This window comes from Hordeum vulgare, chromosome 3H (assembly GCF_904849725.1).
Source record: "Hordeum vulgare subsp. vulgare chromosome 3H, MorexV3_pseudomolecules_assembly, whole genome shotgun sequence".
Lineage (NCBI taxonomy): Eukaryota > Viridiplantae > Streptophyta > Magnoliopsida > Poales > Poaceae > Hordeum > Hordeum vulgare.
The window spans coordinates 83,365,432-83,380,166 of record NC_058520.1 but is presented as its reverse complement, the minus strand read 5'-3'; positions in this window follow the sequence as shown (position 1 = coordinate 83,380,166).

The window sequence follows — 14,735 nt, the reverse complement described above, 5'->3', positions numbered from 1 at the left end:
CAGATCACAAGATAGAAGCAAGACAAGACAGCAACAAAATATAACAGATTCCAGACTTCGAATTATTTCAGCACCTCCAAATCAGCACTATTTCTAGCAACTTGAGAGCAAGAAAATCACACCTAAACATACATTTCTATTGCAACCAAAATTATCAGGGGCTAGACTAAACATCCAAGAACAACTCTCTAGTTGTCAACTCCGTCAAACGAAGCACGGATTAAATCCTACGAAAAAGACAAGAGGGCAACATAGCAAAATATCGCGCGAACTAACTTACTTGAAAGCTAAAACTAATTGCACAGAAAAATCGCATGGATTTTTCTACCCCGAAAACATATAAAATATGTGGGGTTGCGCAACAAAAATAATGCCACACGAAAATGCGAGATAATAGCCTAGACACGGAAAAATAAACTAGCGCAATTCCCTACACGCAAAAATACAAATGACCGCTCTAAAATACATGCAAAAATGGTTCCGAATACGTGGACATTTATACTACGGCATCCGAGCAATCCGGTCTTGCGCGAAAAATATCTACAGGACGGAACAATAAAGACAACACACGTTTCTAGGCATATGGCACGCTAAACGATGTCAAACAAATATGCAAGTTGTGGAATCGCATTCTACGCGAGAAACTACACGAAATCCATATCTAAATCATGGATTAAAAGTTACGGGCGAAACAATATTCGTCTATTTCTGGAATTTTAATTCCTAAAACATCCTAAATTACCTAATGGGCCGAACTGGGGCGCAACATGGCAATCACACGTCCGGGGCGAGGAATAGAGGGACTCAACAAGGGGGTTCTCACCTGGGCAAGGCCACTTGGGCCGGCTCGAGGTGGGCCTAGGGTCGGTCTGGTGGAGCTGGAGGCACGCACGCCGAGCTGGGCCGGCCTGCGGGGCGCTGACCTCGGCCGACGGGGCAACTATGGGGCGAGCGCTCGTCTCCTCTCGTCGTTCTCCTCGATCCAGGGGAGACGGCGGCGCTGGTTCTCCCAAGATTGAGTAGGAGGAGGGGTTGTCCTGTCCGCGAGGGAAGGGAGCCGCTGGGGGCCGGCCAGATCTGGAGCTGCGGGGCCGATCCCGACGGAGAGGCAAGGCGACACGGGCGGCCAGGGGCGCCTCAGGCAAAGGTTTTGGATCGGGGATCCGGTGGGGCTGCAGGGAGGCGATGCTCCGGCATGGCGGGCGGAAGGAGGCGGCGGCGGCGACCCGGGCAGGCGACGGCCGGCGGTGCTGGCAGTGGGGCACGGCAGCTCGGGGCTGCTGCCTTGGGCACGGCTGCCATGGACGGGAGCTCGGGAGCACGGGGTTTGCGGGAGTTTGGGCCCGGCAGGCCCTGGATGGGTTCATGCGGGCCGGCCGCTGGGGGAGGAGGTGCTGCGGGAGAGAGAGAGTGGGTGGCTGTGTGTGGGGGGCACGGAAATCGATGCAGCTAGGGTTTGCTGTCTAAATAATAGGAGGAGGGCCTATTTATAGAGAAAAGGGGGCTAGGTTATCCGGAATTTCGTTTCGGATCCAACCGTGGGGTCGGATTCGAACGATTCCGCACACGGGAATGGGTACGTGGCTGTGAAGAGTGTTTTACCGGAGACGAGAGGGAAAACGGGCGGTGCGGCAAAGATTTTTAAAACACCGACAACCGTCCGACGGTAGACCGAATAAGGTGCCGCTACGGTCGACCGTTCGGGTACCAGACGGTCTCCGATCGCGATGAAATTCGACAGGCGGCCTAGCTATAACTAAACACGACCGCATGCCAAGTTTCACCCCGATCAGAGAAAGTTTTTCAACACACTTTTAAAACAGGGTTTCGACGATGCCGCGGCGCGTGCGTGTGTGAACGGGCTGAGAACGAACAACGACGAGAACCGACAACTAACAACGGATGCAACTTTTGAAAACTGGCGGCAATGGGGTGCCTATGGAATGCTGATGATGCACATGATATGATGATGATGCGACAAAAGAAAATAGACACACGACGAAAACAGAATAGAAGGGGAATCTTCTGGAACGTCGGCATTGGACTGTCACACTTTTATCGACCAAATGCTAGAAAGACTGTCTAAACACACACACTTCTGCTTTGTAGACGGTTATTCTGGTTTCTCCCAAATACCTGTTGCACAATCTGATAAGGAGAAAACCACTTTCACCTGCCCTTTCGGTACCTTTGCTTATAGACGTATGCCTTTTGGCTTATGTAATGCACCTGCCACCTTTCAAAGATGTATGATGGCTATATTCTCTGATTTTTGTGAAAAGATTGTCGAGGTTTTCATGGATGACTTCTCCATTTACGAGTCTTCTTTTGATGATTGCCTCAGCAACCTTGATCGAGTCTTGTAGAGATGTAAAGACACCAATCTTGTCTTGAATGGGAGAAGTGCCACTTTATGGTTAATGAAGGCATCGTCTTAGGTCATAAATTTTTTGAAAGAGGTATTGAAGTCGATAAGGCTAAGGTTGGTGCAATCGAGAAAATGCCATACCCCACAGATATCAAAGGTATAAGAAATTTCTTGGTCATGCTGGTTTCTATAGGATGTTCATTAAATACTTCTCAAAGATTTCTAGGCCTCTTACCAATCTCTTGCAAAAGGACATTCCTTTTGTTTTTGACGATGATTGTGAGGAAGCCTTCGAAATACTTAAGAAGGCCTTGATAACTGCACCTATTGTTCAACCACCTGATTGGAACTTACCTTTTGAAATCATGTGTGATGCTAGTGATTATGCTGTTGGTGCTGTCCTAGGGAAAAGAGTTGATAAGAAGTTGAATGTTATTCACTATGCTAGTAAAACTCTAGACAGTGCTCAAAGAAACTACGCTACTATGGAAAAGGAATTTTTAGCAGTCCTGTTTGCATGTGAAAAGTTCAGATCTTACATAGTTGATTCCAAAGTCACTATTCACACTGATCACGCTGCTATTAAGTACCTAATGGAGAAGAAAGACGCTAAACCTAGACTTATCAGATGGGTTCTCTTGCTACAAGAATTTGATTTGCATGTTGTCGATAGGAAGGGTGTTGATAACCCAGTAGCAGATAACTTGTCTAGGTTGGATAATGTTCTTGATGACCCACAACCTATTGATGATAGATTTCCTGATGAGCAATTGAATGTCATCAATACTTCACGTAGTGCACCGTGTTATACTGATTATGAAAACTATATCGTTGCCAAATATATACCACCTAGTTTCACATATCAGCAAAAGAAGAAATTCTTCTTTGATTTAAGACATTACTTCTCGGATGATCCTCACCTTTATAAGGAAGGAGTAGATGGTGTTATTAGACGTTGTGTACCTGAACATGAACAGGGACAGATCCTACAGAAGTGTCACTCCGAGGCCTACGGAGGACACCATGCGGGAGATAGAACTGCACACATGGTATTGCAATCAGGTTTCTATTGGCCCACTCTCTTCAAGGATGCCCGTAAGTTTGTCTTGTCTTGTGACGAATGTCAAAGAATAGGTAATATTAGTAAACATCAGGAAATGCCTATGAATTATTCACTTGTCGTTGAACCATTTGATGTTTGGGGCTTTTATTATATGGGACCTTTTCCAAAATCCAACGGGTATACTCATATCTTGGTTGTTGTTGATTACGTCGCTAAGTGGGTAGAAGCTATCCCCACTAGTAGTGTTGATCACAACACCTCTATCAGGATGCTTAAAGAAGTTAATTTCCCTAGATTTGGAGTCCCTAGATATCTAATGACCGACGGTGGTTCACACTTCATTCATGGTGCTTTTTGTAAAACGCTTGCTAAGTACGATGTCAACCATAGAATTGCATCCCCCTATCACCCTCAGTCTAGTGGTCAAGTAGAGCTAAGAAATAGAGAGATTAAACTAATTCTGCAAAAGACTCTCAACAGGTCTAGAAAGAATTGGTCTAAGAAGCTCGATGATGCACCGTGGGCTTATAGAACTGCCTATAAGAATCCCATGGGCATGTCTCCGTACAAAATGGTGTACGGTAAATCATGTCATTTGCCTCTTGAGCTAGAGCATAAGGCTTATTGGGCAATCAAAGAGTTCAACTTTGATTTCAAACTTGCTGGTGAGAAGAGGTTAATTGATACTAGCTCGCTTGATGAATGGAGAACTCAGGCATATGAGAATGCCAAGTTGTTCAAAGAAAAGGTTAAGAGGTGGCATGATAAAAGGATACAAAAGCGCGAGTTCAATGTAGGTGATTATGTCTTGCTATATAATTCTCGTTTAAGAATTTTTGCAGGCAAGCTTCTCTCTAAATGGGAACGTCCCTATATTGTTGAGGAATTATATCGTTCCGGTGCTATCAAGATCAACAACATGGAAGGTAATTGTCCGAGAGTTGTAAATGGGCAGAGAATCAAGCATTATATCTCAGGTACTCCCATAAATGTTGAAAGCAATATTATCAATACCATAACTCCGGAACAGTACCTAAGGGATATTTATCAGCTTGTTTTAGACTCCAGAAACAAAGAGGTATGTGATTCGGTAAGTAAACAGACTCCAAAACATTTCCAGTAGGATTTTTTCTCCGTTTTGGAATATTTAGAAAAATATAAAAATTTGAAGTAGTCTCGAAAGCGCACGAGGAGGCGACAAGCCTGCCAGGCGCGGCGACCCCCTAGCCGCGCCTGGGGGGCTTGTGGCCACCTCGTGTGCCTCCCAGACTCCGTTTTATTGCGGAGTACTCCTTCTGGTCTGGAAAAAATCATTATATTTTCTCCCGAAAGGTCTAACCCTCGTAGCACACAAATTTCCTTTGTTTTTGTTTCGAGCCTGTTTTCTGCCGCAGATTTAGAGCAAGGATGCCGTCTCAGGAATCTGTTGGGGAGAACAATTTCCCTCAAGTCTATGAAGAAGTAGATGCTGATATGAAAAGAGTGGAAGTCACGGAAGCCAAGGGCAGAACTAAGGAGAGGAATTAGGCGTGGGACGAAGTACAATATGTGTTCAACAAGAAAGAAGTTGAAGAAGTGGATTTCCTCCAACCCTACCTCCACCTACTGCCTCCATCCTTGATTGAACTCTTGAAGTTTTGTGAAACAACTTGTGCTCGCAGTACTTATCTCACTCGTGAAGTTGTTTTGCTGGAGAAACATATCACAGATCTCCGAGGTATAAATCAAAGACTGATGGCCCTCTTGGAATCAAAGGACAAAACAACGCCATCACCATCACCTCCAAAGGAAGAGAACTAAGCATGGGTATGGGCAATCCCCTTGGCTTGTGCCAAGCTTAGGGGAGTTGCCCCGGTATCGTATCACCATCACATCTTTTGCCTTTACCTTTGTTTTAGTTTTTCCTTTTTAGTTTTCTCTTTCTCTAGTAGATTAAAGGTCTTAGTGTTTTAGGCTTGAGTTTTGCTTTGTGTCACCCCTGATGTATTCGATCTCATGAGCCATATAATAAAGAGTGTCTTGGTTAAGGGCCTTGCCTCATGCCATGATCAAGAGAATGAGAAAAGAGCAAAAGCATGAAAGATCATGTAATGATCTTATGGTAAGTGATGGCTTCACATATAAAAAGAATGATGATTGAAACTTGTTGAGGTGTAGACAAACGTAGACCTTGGTCATTGTTGCAATTAATAGGAAGTGATAAAGAAGGAGAGGTTCACATATAAATATATCATCTTTGACACTATCTATGATTGTGAGCACTCACTAAACTATTACATGCTTAGAAGTAGATGTTGGACAAGGAAGACAAAATAATGAATTGTGTTTGCTTGGTTCCGAACAATGTTATATGACTAGAGATCCCTTAGCATGTGACGATTGCTTCCACCTCATATTAGCCAAAACTCTCGCACCAAGTAGAGATAAACCTTCAACCCAGTTTTGCCATGAGAGTCCACCATACCTACCTATGGACTGAATAAGATCCTTCAAGTAAGTTGTCATCGATGCAAGCAATAAAAATTGCTCCCTAATATGTATGATCTATTAGTGTGTGGAAAATAAGCTTTGTACGAACCTGTGATGAGGAAGACATAAAAGCGACAGACTGCATAATAAAGTTCTTTATCACAGGAGGCAATATAAAGTGACGTTCCTCCACACTAAGAGGACACACATCCAAACCTCAAAAGCGCATGACAACCTCTGCTTCCCTCTGCGAAGGGCCTTTCTTGTACCTTTACTTTTTGCCCCTGAAAGAGTCATGGTGATCTTCACCAATTCCTTATCTCGCCTTTATCTTGGCTAACGTCATATGCTAGGGAAAGATCTATATTCATATGTCAACTTGGAAGTAAGTATTCATGAATTATTATTGTTGACATTACCCGTGAGGTAAATGGTTGGGAGGCAAAACTATAAGCCCCTATCTTTCTATGTGTTCAGCTGAAACTTTGATCTCAGGAGTACCACGTGAGTTGTAGCAATTGTAGAGAACGAAAGGATGATTGAGTATGTGGATTTGCTTTACAAGCTCTTATTTGACTCTTTCTGATGTTGTGATAAATTGCAATTGCTTCAATGACTAAAGGCTATCGGTTGTTAATTCTCGGTAAGGTTCTTGATCCATACTTTACTTTGCGAAGGAATGGTTACTTTAGCATAAGAGATGATATGATGGTATTGCTGTTCTGATCATGATCACGATGCCTGCATGTTCGTATCTTGTTTTGTCAACACCTCTCTCTCTAAACATGTGGGCATATTTATTGAGCTCGGCTTTCACTTGAGGACAAGTGAGGTCTAAGCTTGGGGCAGTTGATACGGCCATTTTGCATCATGCTTTCATGTTGATATTTATCGCTTTTTGGACTGTTATTACACTTCACGGTACAATACTTATGCCTTTTCTCTCTTATTTTGCAAGGTTTACATGAAGAGGGAGAATGCCGGCAGTTGGAATTCTGGCCGGAAAAAGGAGCAAGTTTGAGATACCTATTCTGCGCAACTCCCAGAGCCGTGAAAACCAACATGGATTTTTTTGGGATTTATAAAAAATACTGGGCCGAAGAAGTGCCAGAGGGGCGCCAACAGGAGGCCACAAGCGTGCTAGGCGCGGCCTACCCCCTGGCGGCGCCTAGGGGGCTTGTGAGCTCCCTGCTGGCCCAGTGGCCCTCCTCTTTTGCTACAAGAAGGGTTTCGGTCTGGAAAAAATTGATAGGAGGCTTTTTGGAGGATTCGCCGCTGCCATGAGGCGGAACTTGAGCAGAACCAATCTAGAGCTCCGGCAGGACGATCCTGCCGGGGAAACTTCCCTCCCGGAGGGGGAAATCACCACCATCATCATGACCAGCACTCCTCTCATCGGAGGGGACTCATCACCATCAACATCTTCATCAGCACCATCTCATCTCCAAACCCTAGTTCATCTCTTGTAACCAATCTTCGTCTCGCGACTCCGATTGGTACTTGTAAGGTTGCTAGTAGTGTTAATTACTCTTTGTAGTTGATGCTAGTTGGATTACTTGGGGGAAGAGTTTATGTTCAGATCTTTGATGGTACTCATTACCTCTCTGGTTATGAATATGATTATGCTTTGTGAGTAGTTACTTTTGTTCTTGAGGACATGGGATAAGTCATGCTATAAGTAGTCATGTGAATTTTGTATTTGTTCGATATTTTGATGTGTTGTATGTTGTTTTTCCTCTAGTGGTGTTATGTGAACGTCGACTACATAACACTTCACCATTATTTGGGCATAGAGGAAGGCATTGGGAAGTAGTAAGTAGATGATGGGTTGCTAGAGTGACAGAAGCTTAAACCCTAGTTTATGCGTTGCTTCGTAAGGGGCTGATTTGGATCCACTAGTTTAATGCTATGGTTAGACTTTGTCTTAATTGTTCTTTCATAGTTGCGGATGCTTGCAAGAGGGGTTAATCATAAGTGGGATGCTTGTCCAAGTAAGGGCAGTACCCAAGCACCGGTCCACCCACATGTCAAACTATCAAAGTAAGGAACGTGAATCATATGAACATGATGAAAACTAGCTTGACAGAAATTCCCATGTGTCCTCCGGAGCGTTTTACCTCCTATAAGACTTTGTCCAGGCTTGTCCCTTACTACAAAAGGGATTGGGCCAGTGTGCTGCACCGTTGTTACTTTTGTTACTTGCTACTTCCTAAGAATCATTTCACCACACAACTACTTGTTACCGATAATTTCAGTGCTTGCAGATATTACCTTGCTGAAAACCACTTGTCAGATGCTTCTGCTCCTCGTTGGGTTCGACACTCTTACTTATCGAAAGGACTACGATAGATCCCCTATACTTGTGGGTCATCATCGACTACATAACACTTCACCATTATTTGGGCCTAGAGGAAGGCATTGGGAAGTAGTAGGTAGATGATGGGTTGCTAGAGTGACAGAAGCTTAAACCCTAGTTTATGCGTTGCTTCGTAAGGGGCTGATTTGGATGCACTAGTTTAATGCTATGGTTAGAATTTGTCTTAGTTCTTCTTTCATAGTTGCGGATGCTTGCGAGAGGGGTTAATCATAAGTGGGATGTTTGTCCAAGTAAGGGCAGTACCCAAGCACCAGTCCACCCACATACCAAACTATCAAAGTAGCGAGCACGAATCATATGAACATGATGAAAACTAGCTTGACAAAAATTCCCTTGTGTCCTCGGGAGCGCTTTACCTCCTATAAGAGTTTGTCCAGGCTTGTCCCTTGCTACAAAAGGGATTGGGCCACTTTGCTGCACCTTTGTTACCGTTGTTACTTGCTACTTGCTACGAATCATCTTTTGACGCCACTATCTGTTACCGATAATTTCAGTGCTTGCACAGATTACCTTGCTGAAAACCACTTGTCAGATCCTTCTGCTCCTCGTTGGGTTCGACACTCTTACTTATTGAAAGGACTACGATAGATCCCCTACACTTGTGGGTCATCAGTCTACGCCCTCCCACAGCCCATGAGACCCTTTTGGTGATGGGGAACGTCGCATGGGAAACAAAACATTTCCTACGCGCACGAAGACCTATCATGGTGATGTCCATCTATGAGAGGGGATTTCCGATCTACGTACCCTTGTAGATCGCACAACAGAAGCATTAGTGAACGCGGTTGATGTAGTGGAACGTCCTCACGTCCCTCGATCCGCCCCGCGAACCGCCCCACGAACCGTCCCGCGATCCGTCCCACGATCTAGTGCTGAACGGACGGCACCTCCGCGTTCAGCACACGTACAACTCGACGATGATCTCGGCCATCTTGATCCAGCAAGAGAGACGGAGAGGTAGATTAGTTCTCCGGCAGCGTGACGGTGCTCCGGAGGTTGGTGGTGATCTAATCTCAGCAAGGCTCCGCCCGAGCTCCGCAGAAACGCGATCTAGAGGTAAAACCGTGGAGGTATGTGGTCGGGCTGCCGTGGCAAAAGTTGTCTCAAATCAGCCCTAATAGCTCCATATATATAGGAGGAGGGGAGGGGAGGCTTGCCTTGAGGCTCAAGGATCCCCAAGGGCTGCGCCACCAAGGGAGGAGGAGTCCTCCTCCAATTCTAATCCAACTAGGATTGGAAGGTGGAGTCCTTCTCTCCTTTCCCACCTCCTCTTTTTTTTTATTTGATTTTCTATCTATGGCGCATAGGGCCTTCTTGGGCTGTCCCACCAGCCCACCAAGGGCTGGTGCGCCACCCCCAAGGCCTATGGGCTTCCCCAGGGTGGGTTGCCCCCCCGGTGAACACCCGGAACCCATTCGTCATTCCTGGTACATTCCCGGTAACTCCGAAAACCTTCCGGTAATCAAATGAGGTCATCCTATATATCAATATTCGTTTCCGGACCATTCCGGAAACCCTCGTGACGTCCGTGATCTCATCCGGGAATCCGAACAACATTCGGTAACCAACCATATAACTCAAATACGCATAAAACAACGTCGAACCTTAAGTGTGCAGACCCTGCGGGTTCGAGAACTATGTGGACATGACCCGAGTGACTCCTCGGTCATATCCAATAGCGGGACCTGGATGCCCATATTGGATCCCACATATTCTATGATGATCTTATCATTTGAACCTGAGTGCCAAGGATTCATATAATCCCGTATGTCATTCCCTTTGTCCTTCGGTATGTTACTTGCCCGAGATTCGATCGTCAGTATCCGCATACCTATTTCAATCTCGTTTACCAGCAAGTCTCTTTACTCGTTCCGTAATACAAGATCCCGCAACTTACACTAAGTTACATTGCTTGCAGGGCTTGTGTGTGATGTTGTATTACCGAGTGGGCTCCAAGATACCTCTCCGTCACACGGAGTGACAAATTCCAGTCTCGATCCATACTAACTCAACGAACACCTTCGTAGATACCTGTAGAGCATCTTTATAGTCACCTAGTTACGTTGTGAAGTTTGATACACACAAAGCATTCCTCCGGTGTCAGTGAGTTATATGATCTCATGGTCATAGGAACAAATACTTGACACGCAGAAAACAGTAGCAACAAAATGACACGATCAACATGCTACGTCTATTAGTTTGGGTCTAGTCCATCACGTGATTCTCCTAATGACGTGATCCAGTTATCAAGCAACAACACCTTGTACATAGTCAGAAGACCCTGACTATCTTTGATCAACTGGCTAGGCAACTAGAGGCCTGCTAGGGACAGTGTTTTGTCTATGTATCCACACATGTATATAATTCTTCATTCAATACAATTATAGCATGGATAATAAACGATTATCTTGATACATGAATTCTAATAATAACTATATTTATTATTTCCTCTAGGGCATAATTCCAACAGTCTCCCACTTGCACTAGAGTCAATAATCTAGCCCTCACATCACCATGCGAATTACATTGTAATAAATCTAACACCCATACAGTTCTGGTGTTGATAATGCTTTGCCCGTGGAAGAGGTTTAGTCAGCGGGTCTGCTACATTCAGATCCGCGTGCACTTTGCATATATTTACGTCCTCCCCTTCGACATAGTCACGGATGAGGTTGAAGCGTCGTTTGATGTGTCTGGTCTTCTTGTGAAACTGTGGTTCCTTTGCTAAGGCAATGGCACCCGTGTTGTCACAGAACAAGGTTATTGGATTCAGTGCGCTTGGTACCACTCCATGATCCATCATGAACTGCTTCATCCAGACACCCTCCTTAGCCGCCTCCGAGGCAGTCATGTACTCCGCTTCACATGTAGAATCAGCTACGACGCTTTGCTTGGAACTGCACCAGCTTACCGCACCCCCATTAAGAATAAATACGTATCCGGTCTGCGACTTAGAGTCGTCCGGATCTGTGTCAAAGCTTGCATCGACGTAACCCTTTATGGCGAGCTCTTCGTCACCTCCATACACGAGAAACATCTCCTTAGTCCTTTTCAGGTACTTCAGGATATTCTTGACCGCCGTCCAGTGATCCACTCCTGGATTACTCTAGAACCTGCCTGCCATACTTATGGCTAGGCTAACGTCCGGTCTAGTGCACATCATTGCATAGATGATAGATCCTATGGCTGAAGCATAGGGGACGGTCCTCATATGCTCTCTATCTTTATCAGTTGCTGGGCACTAAGTCTTACTCAATCTCGTACCTTGTAAAACTGGCAAGAACCCTTTCATGGACTGTTCCATTTTGAACCTTTTCAAAACTTTATCAAGGTATGTGCATCTATCCGTGTAGATCTTAATGCCTAGAATGTAAGCAACTTCTCCTAGGTCCTTCATAGAGAAACTTTTATTCAAGTAATCCTTTATGCTCTCCAAAAACTCTACGTTGTTTCCAATCAGCAATATGTCATCCACATATAATATTAGAAACGCCACAGAGCTCCCACTCACTTGTAAATACAAGATTCTCCAACCACTTGTATAAACCCAAATGCTTTGATCACCTCATGAAAGCGTTTATTCCAACTCCGAGATGCTTGCACGAGTCCATAAATGGATCGCTGGAGCTTGCATACATTGTTAGCATTTTTAGGATCGACAAAACCTTCGGGTTGCATCATATACAACTCTTCCTTAAGGAAACCGTTAAGGAACGCCGTTTTGACATCCATCTGCCAGATTTCATAATAAAAAATGCAGCTATTGCTAACATGATTCTGACGGACTTAAGCATCGCTACGGGTGAGAATGTCTCATCGTAGTCAACTCCTTGAACTTGTGAAAAAACGTTTGCCACAAGTCGAGCTTTATAGACAGTCACATTGCCGTCAGCGTCCGTCTTCTTCTTAAAGATCCATTTGTTCTGAATAGCCTTGCGGACCTCAGGTAGTACTTCCAAAGTCCACACTTTGTTTTCATACATGGATCCTATCTCGGACTTCATGGCCTCCAGCCATTTGTTGGAATCTGGGCCCACCATTGCTTCTTCATAATTTGTAGGTTCATTATTGTCTAACAACATGATTGACTAAACGGGATTACCATACCACTCTGGAGCAGCAAGTGGTCTCGTCGACCAGCGTGGTTCGATAGGAACTTGAACCAGAGTTTCATGATCATCATCATTAACTTCCTCCTCAACCGGCGTCGCAACGACAAGGGTTTCCCCTTGCCCTGCGCCACCATCCATAGGGTTGAGAGGTTCGACAACCTCATCAAGTTCTATCTTCCTCCCACTCAATTCTCTCGAGAGAAACTCCTTCTCAAGAAAAGCTCCGTTTTTAGCAACAAACACTTTGCCCTCGGATTTGAGATAGAAGGTGTACCCAACTGTCTCTTTTGGGTAACCTATGAATATGCACTTTTCCGCTTTGGGTTCCAGCTTTTCAGGCTGAAGCTTTTTGACATAAGCATCACATCCCCAAACTTTAAGAAACGACAACTTTGGCCTTTTGCCATACCACAGTTCGTATGGTGTCGTCTCAACGGATTTTGATGGTGTCCTATTTAAAGTGAATGCAGCTATTGCTAATGCATAACCCCAAAAAGATAACGGCAAATCGGTAAGAGACATCATAGATCGCACCATCTCTAATAAAGTACGATTACGACGTTCGGACACACCATTACACTGTGGTGTTCCAGGCGGTGTCAACTGTGAAACAATTCCACATTGTCTTAAGTGAGCACCAAACTCGAAACTCAGATATTCACCCCCACGATCAGACCGTAGGAACTTGACCTTCTTGTTACGATGATTTTCAACTTCACTCTAAAATAGCTTGAACTTTTCAAATGTTTCAGACTTGTGCTTCATTAAGTAGACATAACCATATCTACTCAAATTGTCAGTGAAGGTGAGAAAATAACGATATCCGCCGCGTGCCTCCACGCTCATCGGACCGCACACATTGGTATGTATGATTTCCAACAAGTCACTTGCACGCTCCATTGTTCCGGAGAACGGAGTTTTAGTCATCTTGCCCATGAGGCATGGTTCGCACGTGTCAAGTGAATCAAAGTCAAGTGACTCCAAAAGTCCATCGGTATGGAGTTTCTTCATGCGCTTTACACCAATATGACCTAAGCGGCAGTGCCACAAAAACATGGCACTATCATTGTTAACTCTAACTCTTTTGGTCTCAGTGTTATGTATATGTGTATTATCACTATCAAGATTCAATATGAACAATCCTCTTACATTGGGTGCATGACCATAAAAGATGTTAATCATAGAAATGGAACAACCATTATTCTCTGACTTAAAAGAGTAACCGTCTCGCAACAAACAAGATCCAGATATAATGTTCATGCTCAACGCAGGCACTAAATAACAATTATTCAAGTTCATAACTAATCCTGATGGTAACTGAAGTGAAACTGTGCTGACGGCGATTGCATCAACCTTGGAACCATTTCCTACGCGCATCGTCACTTCATCTTTCGCCAGCCTTCGCCTATTCCGCAGTTCCTGTTTCGAGTTGCAAATATCAGCAACAGAACCGGTATCGAATACCCAGGCACTACTACGAGAACCGGTTAAGTACACATCAATAACATGTATATGAAATATACCTGATTTTCTTTGGCCGCCTTCTTATCAGCCAGATACTTGGGGCAGTTGCGCTTCTAGTGACCCATACCCTTGCAATAGTAGCACTCTGTTTCAGGCTTAGGTCCAACTTTGGGTTTCTTCGTTGGATTGGCAACAGGCTTGCCGCTCTTCTTTGAATTACCCTTCTTCCCTTTGCCGTTTCTCTTGAAACTAGTGGTCTTATTCACCATCAACACTTGATGTTCTTTACGGAGTTTAGACTCTGCGATTTTCAGCATCGCAAACAACTCGCCGGGTGACTTGTTCATCCCTTGCATGTTGTAGTTCAACACAAAGCCCTTATAGCTTGGCGGCAGTGATTGAAGAATTCTGTCAGTGATAGCCTCTTGCGGGAGTTCAATCCCCATCTCAGCTAGATGGTTTGATTACCCAGACATTTTGAGCACATGTTCACCGACAGACGAATTCTCCTCCATCTTGCAAGCATAGAATTTATCGGAGGTCTCATACCTCTCGATCCGGGCATTCTTCTGAAAGATAAACTTCAACTCCTGGAACATCTCATATGATCCATGACGCTCAAAGCAACGTTGAAGTCCCGGATCTAAGCCATACAAGACTGCACATTGAACTACTGAGTAGTCCTCCTTACGTGTTAACCAAGCGTTCTTAACATCTTGGTTAGCCGTAGCGGGTGGTTCATCTCCTAGCGCAGCATTCAGGACATAATCCTTCTTCCTAGCTTGTAGGATCAACTTAAGATTACGAGCCCAGTCTACAAAGTTGCTTCCATCATCTTTCAACATAGCTTTCTCTAGGAACGTATTAAAATTCAGGGTGACT